We start from the raw sequence: 7,814 nt of genomic DNA, 5'->3' as shown, positions 1-7,814 counted from the left end.
TACGGTTACAGAAGTCAACAAATGATAGCTCCTGGGGAGTAGGAGTGATACTGGGGGCTGCAGGGCCTGGGTTAGCCTCTACATCACCAGAGGAACAGAGGAGGACTAGAATAAGGATACGGCTAAAGGCTTTAAGAACTGGTCTTCTAGTGCGTTGGGTACAGAGAATAAAGGGGGCAGATTTCCGGGCATTGTAGAATAGATTCAGGGATATAGTAATAATAATAATAAGCCATTTAGCAGACGCTTTTATAATATGGAAGGATATGAGTACAGTGGAGGTAAACCTAAGCGATGGGCAACATTGAAAGAGATAGCATCACTGGAGGCACCGATTGAGCCGGTCTCGGTGTGTATGGGGGGTGGAACAAAGGAGCTATTTGAGGCAGTTTGAGAGGGACTTGGGGTTCTACAGTGAAATTGTATAATAAGAACTAACTGGAACAGCAATAGGCAAGGCATATTGACATAGGAGAGAGGCATAAAGCAATCACAGGTGTGATTAGAGAGAGCTAAGACAACAACTGGTAATGGCGATGAAAGTTTGGGCTGAGGCTAAACAGATAAACAGGACAGGGTACCGTGTAAAGGAACAGTCCAGCAGGCATCAGCTGTGCAGCTGAGTGATCATAAGGTCCAGTGAACAGCAATATGTGAGTTCGAGAGCAGTTCGAATTGGTGCTACAGCACAGCGAGCAGGAAGTACGGCTGTTGTTTGCGTGTGCTAGCGGTCTGGGGCTAGCAGATGGATCTTCGTGGTCGTCGCAACGGGAAGCCTGTTGAAACCACAGACGATTACGTCGGCAGACCAGTCGTGATGGATCCGCGGGGCTCCTTGTCGACTCTAGGAGGTCCCGTCCGGTTGACAGAGAGGTAGATAGCCGGGAGATGTGCCTGACTCGAGGCTAGCTCAAGGCTGATTAGCCAACAACAACATCCATTTGGTTGCAGCTAGCTAGTTGCGATGATCCAGTGTTAAAGGTCCAGTGATTCAGTGATTCCGGCAGAAAATCCAATATGTTCTGGGTCGATAACGCGCTGTGCAGACAGTGCAGACTGGCCGATAATAGTCCAGGCTAGAGCTGGCTGGTAGGTAGTGCAGGCCACGGACAATGGTGAAAAACCGCTAACGGTAGCTAATAGCAAGTAGCTAGTTAGCTGGCTACTCCCGTCCGGTAGACAAAGAGGTAGATAGCCGGGATATGGGCCTGGCTCGAGGCTAGCTCAAGGCTAACTGGTGCTTGCTTCGGGGGCAGTGGTGATTAGCCTACAGCAACATCCATTCGGTTGCGGCTAGCTAGTTGCGATCCGGTGAGCTAGTTGATGTCCAGTGATTCAGTTATTCCGGCAGAAAATCCGATGTTCTGGGTGAAAACCGCCAACAGTGGCTAATAGCAAGTAGCTAGTTATCTAGTTAGCTGGCTAGCTATTTTCAACTGGAGATTCTAGATTCAGTGATTCCGGCAGAAAATCCTAAATGCTCTGGGTCGATAGCACGCTGTGCAGACTGGCCGATAATTGTCCAGGCTAAAGCTGGCTGGTAGGTAGTGCAGGCCACGGACAGTGGTGAAGACCGCTAACGGTGGCTAATAGCAATAGCTAATAGCAAGTAGCTAGTTAGCTGGCTAGTTTCAGCCGTGGGTTCTTGATAAAAGGTATGAAGAAATAATAGAATCTGTTCCACATTGGGTGAGGCGGGTTGCTGGAAAGTATATTTAGTTAAGGATGGAAAGTGAGAGAGGATGGAAAGCAAGGAAGCAAGGAAGCAAGGAATTCCCTACAAGATGATAGGCAAAGGTATTGAACAGGAATATATGATGGTGGAGGTGTGGCTGAGAGGAGGGGTGCTAGTGGTTGTGAACTACTATAATCCGTGTCAGATATTGGACATGGAAGTGCTGGAGAGGGTGGAGGGCCAGGAAAGAAGTAAGGTAATGTGGTGTGGGTATTTTAACGCCCACAACACGCTTTGGGGGTGGAAATGGGTGGATGGAAATGGCCAAGTGATGGAAAATTTGATAGAAAATAAAGATCTGGTGTGCCTGAATGATGGCAGAGGGACCAGGATTGATGTAGCCACAGGGAAAGAGTCTGCCCTGGACCTCACTTTGGTATCTAGTGCGATGGCAGGAAATGTGTGTGGGAGGTATGAGAGGAGTCGAAAGTAGGGAGTGATCATTACCCCATAGTATGCACAGTATGCTGGAGGGAGGAGGAGGTGTCAGTGGATGGAGTAGGCAGGTGGGTGTTTGGAAGGGCAAAGTGGGATCAGTTTCAGGAGCTGAGTGAGCAGGTGATGGCTTGGGTGGATATAAGAGGGGATGCGGATAGTATGAATAACTGGGTGAGAACAGCGTTAGTGGGGGCAGCTACTGAGGCTATACCTAAGAGTTCAGGGAGGAGGAGGAAAGCAGTCCCATGGTGGATGGAGGAATGTGGGGCAATGGTGAGGAGTAGGAACAGGGCATTTAGAGTACTGAAAAGGACACATAACTTCCAACATCTGATTCAGTATAAGCAGGCCCAGGCCATAGTGAGGAGAACTATCCGTCGACCTCCACAAGTCTGGTTCAGAACCAAGTCTGGTTCATCCTTGGGAGCAATTTCCAAATGCCTGAAGGTACCACGTTCATCTGTACAAACAATAGTATGCAAGTATAAACACCATGGGACCATGCAGCCGTCATACGCTCAGGAAGGAGACGCGTTCAGTCTCCTAGAGATGAACGTACTTTGGTGCGAAAAGTGCAAATCAATCTCAGAACAACAGCAAAGGACCTTGTGAAGATGCTGGAGGAAACAGGTACTAAAGTATCTATATCCACAGTAAAACAAGTCCTATATCGACATAACCTGAAAGGCCGCTCAGCAAGGAAGAAGCCACTGCCTTAAAACCGCCATAAAAAAGCCAGACTACGGTTTGCAACTGCACATTGGGACAAAGATCGTACTTTTTGGAGAAATGTCCTCTGGTCTGATGAAACAAAAATAGAACTGTTTGCCATAATGACCATCGTTATGTTTGGAGGAAAAAGGGGGTTGCTTGCAAGCAGAAGAACACCATCCCAACCGTGAAACACGGGGGTGGCAGCATCATGCTGTGGGGGTGCTTTGCTGCAGGAGGGACTGGTGCACTTCACAGAATAGATGGCATCATGAGGAAGGAAAATTATGTGGATATATGAAGCAACATCTCAAGACATCAGTCAGGAAGTTAAAGCTTGGTCGCAAATGGGTCTTCCAAATGGACAATGACCCCAAGCATACTTCCAATGTTGTGGCAAAATGGCTTAAGGACAACAATGTCAAGGTATTGGAGTGGCCATCACAAAGCCCTGACCTCAATCCTATAGCAAATTTGTGGGCAGAACTGAAAAAGCGTGTGCGATCAAGGAGGCCTTCAAACCTTACTCAGTTACACCAGCTCTGCCAGGAGGAATGTGCCAAAATTCACCCAACTTATTGTGGGAAGCTTGTGGAAGGCTACCCGAAACGTTTGACCCAAGTTAAACAATTTAAAGGCAATGCTACCAAATACTAATTGAGTGTATGTAAACTTCTGACCCACTGGAAATGTGATGAAATAAATAAAAGCTTAAATAAATCACTCTCTAGTATTATTCTGACATTTCACATTCTTAAAATAAAGTGGTGATCCTAACTGACCTAAAACAGGGTATTTTCACTAGGATTAAATGTCAGGAATTGTGAAAAACTTAGTTTAAATGTATTTGGCTAAGGTGTATGTAAACTTCCGACTTCAACTGTACATGACTCCACCATCGGCTGATTGAGGTCATCACGAACCTCTTCCCATGTCAACCCTGTCATACTCAAATGTCTCCCAGCAGCTTTCACTATTAGCTTAATCCTCTGTTTTAGACTACTTTATCAGTGCTACTGATAGTTCCTGCTTTGAACGTCACCAGCTTTCTCTTTTCTTTCTATACCATATCGCTGCCCACCTGCCCCGTAATCCCCGGTCTAGATGCTCCTACCCATCTCTCCCTTGAACCTGTATCTCCCTGGACCTGGACCACCCTCACTGCCTCAGCATATGACACCCTTCTCTCCACTCTCACTTGTTGCACCTCCACTGCCTGCTTCATAGCCTCACACACACTATATGCCACACTATGAGCACCCCCACAGTTGAAGCACTTTGGTTGTACACCATCTCCACACTTCCCATACTCATGCTCCCCTCCACACCTGGCACACCTCTTTTTCTCTTTACAGACTGGTGCCACATGCCCAAACCTCTGGCATTTATAACATCTTAAAGGCTTCTGTACATAAGCCCTCACATAATAACTAATATATCCTATTGTTACTTTATTTGGCAGTACCCGGTCCTTGAAATGTAACAGAATAGACGTGCTATCTACCCTAACTCCACCCCTTGTTGCTTGCAATCTTTGTACATTCACTAGAACGCCTCCTCTCAAATTGTCCCTTACCTCTTTAGTGCTAACACTCACAGACCATCCTGTTATCACCCCTTTAATCCACTGATTCCCTGCTTGATCAGTCCAGCTGCTCGACCTTACACTTCCCTATTTGCTTCACTCAGAGCTTTTTCCCTCTGCGCCATGTCCTTACAGAACACCAACAAGCTCCCATCTCTTAACACTTTAGCATTGACAACTTCCCCAATCAACTCTTTTATCACAGCCGTCAACCTAATCGGACTCATCGCCCCAACTCCACCTTCCTCCCTAAACTTCAGAATCACTTTATGCTCCTCCTCACCTCCATGCTCCCCTTGCATCTTATCTTGCCATTCCTCTGCACATTCTACCTCCGAACTTCCGCTAGCGTTGGAAGCTAAGTTGCGCTCCTCAAACATCCTTTTCTGCCTCCATAGACCTCTCGCTCCCCTTCATACCCCTACTCCCGTTCTCTCCCGCTTTCTTTTTCTCTTTCTTACTCCCTCCTTTATTTGTACCGCTATGTTCCATACTTGCTTCACTTTCTTCTCCATCACTATATCCTACCATCTCTGACCCATTCACAGCACAGCCGTGCCGAACCACCGCCACAGAGTAAAGTTAGTTTGTTTTTCAACGATTTATCCCACCTACTCTTGTAACCTTCTCCAAACACAACCTTCTTCGACCGCGCAAGCTAGCCTGAACCTGAAGTTACGACCTTGTCAACAGCCAGACTGTCTGGTTAGCTGTGCTGTTTTTCAGACAGACAAATACCTCCTAGAAAAATCGACCCTACCAGCATGTTGCAGAAATGTGTATGCTAAAACTGAGTGGGGTGTCAGTTACGGAACCATAACTGTGGGAAGATGGGCGCGGCCCGTCGGAGCCCTATTGGCCATCATTTAATTTGAGCAAATCACACGAATGAGAGGCGTGGCTCCAAATGGAGGCAGGACCCGGGCAAGAACTTGTTGTGTGCTAGCAAAAACATTCTTCCTGACCTCAAAGGGAGAAAAAAACAATACCTTCCAGCTAGCTAATGGCTTCCCGAGAAGAAAAAAGCCTGATACACCTGTAAAATCTGTGGTCGATGTGTGTCGCCCTTTTGGTGAAAACTATCCCATAAGAAGTACAAACGCCATCTCTTTATTGTTGCCAAGACGTCGGCCTGATACGATTATACTATAGGGCACTAAAGGAGATAACTGGTCCCATCGCTGAGGTGGATGATCTCGCTAAATCAGTCAGTTAACAAGGCACTACAAAAGTAGTGGCGAGACTTGGGAGTTTATTTCGGGAGAGAGCCAATACTGTGCCGAAAATACGACAGACGAGGTGCTCCCTCACAACGGGCATACAGGAGGAACGTAAACAGAGGTGCACAAGACATGTACGGGGAGGGTCATTTCCGACTTGAAAACTCGTTGTAGGAAAATGAGCTCAGTTGCCCACTTGGAAAATATCAGAAATTACCAATAGGAAGCTCTATGCAAAAAACGTATGTAAATTTTAACTCAGATGTTCCGAGTTGTCTTGAAAGCACCATATGGCAAGTTACACGCTCCTACGTCATATTTCAGTGTTTATGTTCCTGGTCTTTTGGATGGGCTTCAAGATTATTTCAAATTCATGAAAATGCCCTCATAAGATATACACAATTATGTTTGCGTTTGAATTTACTTCTGCCAGATGCCTTTTATTACGTTTTTGCCATTAAAAGCCTACAAAAGTTAAACTACAAGGCTACTTGCCGAGTCACTTGCATGGCGTATTAAACTGGCATACGAAATGCAGTGTATGTAAATTAACGCTCATACGCACATTTCACACTGATGTCTCCTCCCCGTGTAATTTGGGTTTTAGGGGGAAGGTGTTGTGGGAGATGATTGGTTGGTAGATTAAGCCAATGAGGGAATTCTATTAAGCTGCCCTGGGTTGAACCGGGCTATGGCCTGTCACGTGACCAGGCGAAGTCAATGAGGGAGGCGCGCCCTGCTCAAATCGAACTGTAATGAGCGCCGCTCGTTCATATTGGTCGTGTTCCCCTGCTCAGACGTTGCTGACGCATGCCAGATGTTACAACGTTTGGATTTGTATTTTACGTATCAGCTAACAACATGTTATAGCAATGTGGATTATGTGGCACGCAACCATTGGTTGATGCATGGGACAAGACCATCATCAACAATGCAGCATGGTGCATCATTCAGAAACATCTCTTTTCCATAAAACATGTTTGAATTTTCAAAATAGTTTTCATTAGGGAGGCAGAAAGCGATCACTTTTGCATGTGAAAACACAGATTCCTACGTCACTTTTGTTTTGGGACGACTGCTGTCAGCCAGAACAGGCACCTGACTCAGCGGCCGGGAGGCAGGCCGGTTCGAAATAGAATACAATCAACGCTAACTCTGTTCACCGGGGGCATTAATAGAATCCCCTCACTGCCTATGCGTCGGGTAGATCCTCACAATCTTTTTTATTGGCTAACGAAGGCCAAGTTTGACACGTTGGTCCACCAGACCTTTCGGGCATTTGGGCAGAATTAGCTGGGAACGAGATTAGTGCATAGTTGGAACTTAAGGTGATCTTCTTGTCAAAAATTGTGCTGAATAGGTTTTGACTCACAATTTTCCAGACCTACAGTACCAGTCAAATGTTTGGACAAACCTATTCATTCCAGGGTTTTTCTTTATTTTTACTATTTTCTACATTGTAGAATAATAGTGAAGACATCAAAACTATGAAATAACACATATGGAATCATGTCGTAACCAAAAAAGTGTTGGCACTCTTGCCATTCTCTTAACCAGCTTCACTTGGAATGCTTTTCCAACAGTCTTGAAGGAGTTCCCACATATATTAGCACTTGTTGGCTGCTTTTCCTTCACTCTGCGTTCCGACTCATCCCAAACCATCTCAATTGGGATAGAGGTCGGGGGATTGTGCAGGCCAGGTCATCTGATGCAGCACTCCATCACTCTCCTTCTTGGTAAAATAGCCCTTACACTAGCCCTTACACAGCCTGGAGGTGTGTTGGGTCAATGTCCTGTTGAAAAACAAATGATAGTCCCACTAAGCCCAAACCAGATGGGATGGCGTATCACTGCAGAATGCTGTGGTAGCCATGCTGGTTAAGTGTGCCTTGAATTCTAAATGAATCACAGTGTCACCAGCAAAGCACCCCCACACCATAACACCACCTCCTCCATGCTTCACGATAGGAAATACACATGCAGAGATCATCCGTTCACCCACACCACGTCTCACAAAGACACGGCGGTTGGAACCAAAAATCTCTCCACCGGTCTAATGTCCATTGCTCGTGTTTCTTGGCCCAAGCAAGTATTTTCCTATTATTGGTGTCCTTTAGTAGTGGTT

Source organism: Coregonus lavaretus (assembly GCF_964263955.1).
Source record: "Coregonus lavaretus genome assembly, contig: HAP1_SCAFFOLD_316, whole genome shotgun sequence".
Lineage (NCBI taxonomy): Eukaryota > Metazoa > Chordata > Actinopteri > Salmoniformes > Salmonidae > Coregonus > Coregonus lavaretus.
Note: the sequence above shows the minus strand (reverse complement) of the source record.